The sequence below is a fragment of the Pagrus major genome, chromosome 11 (assembly GCF_040436345.1).
Source record: "Pagrus major chromosome 11, Pma_NU_1.0".
NCBI lineage: Eukaryota > Metazoa > Chordata > Actinopteri > Spariformes > Sparidae > Pagrus > Pagrus major.
In genome coordinates this window covers 15583488-15587303 of record NC_133225.1, presented here as the reverse complement: position 1 = coordinate 15587303, position 3816 = coordinate 15583488, and the positions used below count along the sequence as shown (strand labels likewise).

The 3816-nt window shown below is 40.1% G+C and overlaps 1 non-coding gene across 1 annotated transcript; it reads right to left on the bottom strand.

The window, feature by feature from the left end:
- Nucleotides 1-3453: 3453 nt before the first annotated feature.
- On the bottom strand, nt 3454-3524 carry trnaa-ugc (transfer RNA alanine (anticodon UGC)). Its single transcript has one exon. It is a non-coding gene; the product is annotated as a tRNA-Ala (tRNA).
- Nucleotides 3525-3816: the final 292 nt, after the last annotated feature.

Sequence of the window (3816 nt, the reverse complement as noted above, 5' to 3'; positions counted from 1 at the left end):
TCTATATTCTATAGTCGATGATGCAGGCCAGCCTTCATGATGGCACAGACATATCGTTCAGTTTTATGATTGTAAATCACCTGTATGTTCCAGAGAGAAGGACGTAGTGCTTCAGTCTGCTGGGAGTGTAGATTTCTTGTAAGATGAGCATCTAAAGTAAATGACAAAATATAAGTGAGGAGAATAACCATCTGGTTGAATAATTCATGAGAACACATCAAACTCTATTACTCTTTGTAGGAGGAGATGTGAGAGATTAAAATGGGAGTGTGATCCTGGTGAAAATGTTCTTTCTTTCCCCAAGGAATAGAAATATGGTGTCTCCGTCATACATATTGTAGTTTTAATACCTTCAAGCTAGTTCACAAACTTTAGAGGAGCTCTGTCAGGTGTAAAGTAGGTTTTATAGTTTGTAACTCGCCTTACGAAAATGTCACATGAGAAATTCTCCTTTTCCCATGTGAATGGAACATTTTCATATGTGACCTAAAATTTTAACATGAGCAACGAAAATGACATGTGACATTTGTCCCATGTGGATTAGAATTTCCACATGTGGAAATGAAACATGAACTGTGATTTTTGCTTCTTGACATGAATTCCAGATTTTCACATGCAATTGGCTGTTTTCACGTGTGACCTAAGACAGCATCTATGCACATGCATTAATGTACGGAGAGGTGTCAGAGTGACAGGTTGGGAGTACGGTGCTTTGCTCCAGGGCACCTCAGCAGTGCTGAGGAGGTGAACTGGCACCTCTGCAGCTACCAGGTCACATTCTGTGGAGACTCGTTGAGCAGGTCTTGAACCGGCAACCCTCCAGTTCCCTAAGACAAATGTCATCACAGGTGAACTGGACATTTTCACAAGTTCTACATATGAATAAAAATTTCCAAATAATAAATTTACATTTTTCACTTATGGATTACATATACTCATATGTGATTGTCTTTTTTTCTACATTCAGATTAAATTTCCATATTTGAAAATGTACTGTCTACAGTATTTTTATTATTACTCTGACACTATAAAGCAGAAGTATATTATTCACTTGCATTAAGATGATATGACTCTAAACAAAATGCCATCATTGTACCAAAATGTTCTTCTGCTTAACTATCTATCAATCCCTGCTGAATGAGAATAGACTCCTTCAGTCTACTTCCAGTTTCCTAAAGTTTATCCACATTATTAATTACTAATAAATGTAAATTGTTGCTGAATTAGAGGGTAAATGAGCCAACGCGTGGAAATGGATGTGACACACCTGACCACTTGGTGGGGTTGTTAGTCCAGCTATTCTCTGGCAGGTGAAAGGGCAATATACGTTTTTTGGATGTACCCACCACACAGTATCTGTCCAGTTTCTGGATATAAAATGGTTGTAATAAAGAAACTAAACTGTCATTAAAGTGCAAATGTGAAACTTGTTATGTTAGCAGCGGTGGGCCGACAGCCAACATGCTGACTGTCACTGTTGAATTGTTTTGTTACAGCAAATCCCCGGACACGAAAGCCAAATGACATCAGTTCATGTATATTAAGCGTTTGCATCAAAGAAACAACAGTGACATTCTCTCAGGAATAATTATTTAACAGTGCTTGATACCATCTGTTTCTCAAAAACAAGGTGAGAACGTCCAAAAAGGACACATGAATACATTTAATATCACAGTCACGGAGATTAGTAGTGATTAATGTGTGGTGACAGCAGATAATCATGTCAATATTTCTTTATTCATATTCAGATTTTGTACTGTTCCAGCCCAGGGACAACAAAGTGACTAATCATAATAATGTCATAGGCAGACTTTAATAGATGCATTAGGATTGATATACCCCTGGGGTGAATGGGTTATTGCTCATAAAGCAGAATCATCTGCACTCGCAATTAAATCAGATAGCATTACAGGTTAATTTAAGAGACTTCTACATAATGCAGGCATAGAGAAAATGGTCAAATACATGGTAATTGCAGTAAATTTAAGAGTTTGAGCAAGAATACGTTAAAGAGATTACCAAAGTGGTGTCTGTGTCTGGAACAGGAGGGGAATTAGAGCCCTGCAACTGTTACGACATTTCATCCATTTTAATTTCATTGACTTTGAGATGAGTGAGGAGATTGACCTCGCACAAAATACTTCCCAACACCAAAACACTACAGTGCACTGTATACTGCATGCTGTAAGGCAGGTGTTACTTTATATTTTTCTTATTGTTGACAAATACCCATGGAAAGACCCAAACCAACAAAGTGTTAGTCCATAATACTCTTTCTGACTTCACTCGCCTGTCTCTGGCTCTTAGCCCCGAGCCCATTTGTTCCTGCTTTTAAAAACAGGTCACACCACACAGTTCTTATTCCCGGATCAAATACAGAAACTTTGTCACGCTCCTTGGTGACTCATACTGACGCACAAGGTACCCTTAAGTCTATGTATACTCATCCCAATGTAAACCTATCTGCAGAAAGATGCTGAGAGCAAGTCAGGTGACGATTTATAAAGAAGGACAAAAGGTGTGTGGGGAGAAGGTCGCCATGGATGGATGAGTAAAACACAGCACCTTCGTCCAGGAGACAACTGTTCATGTCCCATACATGTGAAACCACTTATTTGAACTTGTGAGTTAACTTACGCAACATACTTAATTCACATCACATCCATAATGTTACGTAATTATTTTATTCCAAAACCATGATCTTTTCTTTAACCTAACCAAACAGCGACAGTTTCAAAACATTAACCGCGTGTTAGAAAGGCTTACATACAGACTCAGGCATGACGAAGCGTAGGTATGTAATGAACTGGGAATGAAAACAGGTTGGTCACATGAAGTGACTAAAAATAAACAGCAACTGTGTACATTGTCATGTAGGGAACACAACATCCATTGCAACAGTGACCAATGTGTGGGGGGCTTTCATTTCCCTTTGTGCTAGAGACAGCTGAAGACTGACAGGAAATTGAGGAGATAGAGAGGTCTGGAATCAAACTCAGCCCGCTGCAGTACGGACTCAGGTTTAGGGCCCTGACCCACCGAAGTGACATCAAAGAACTAGTTTTGACGAGGGCTGACTGTACCGCGCCTAACGTTTTCTGTGTCTCGGTCCAAAAGCTGCACTTTAACACACTGCAAAGACTTCAGCCGATGACCCCAAAGCTTGTACGTTCTGCAGCTGCGTGAAATGAAACACCTCTCTGTGGATATACAAAACGTTGTTATGAATAAGCAGCTTTTTTTCAGACCACTCTCGATATCACAATCAAGAGTATGTATGCTAAGAAGTTGCAAATTCATGGATACTACAGCAATAGGCTCAAGGGGCTTTTGCCTTTCATGTACTGATCCGAGCTGACACACTGTACTGACTACAGCCACAGACACCCCCAACAATGGTGTGCACACCCTACTGTACCAGGTGAACTGTTGGGGCACCCATAAGGTCTAGTTTGGTTCCACTGGGGATTGAACCCAGGTCCTTCTGCGTGCAAAGCAGACATGATGACCACTACACTCTGGACAACAATGGAGGTTTATCACTCAGCGGGACAAGCTATTGGTGACACAGGCACTTACTTTTATTTATTCATTGCCATGTGACTTTAAGGAAAATCTAGAATATCACCGTCCCTATCCTTTAATGAGAGAGAAGTATATGTTCCAATACAAGGAAGTGTTCAACATGCAGATTTCACTGAATTGTCACCTCATACATGTTGGCAGGTACACACATCACAGACACATATTTACCCTCACACACACACAGGGTAAAACTCTATTGTCCCGACTATTGTAAAAGGAATGTGTCCCATG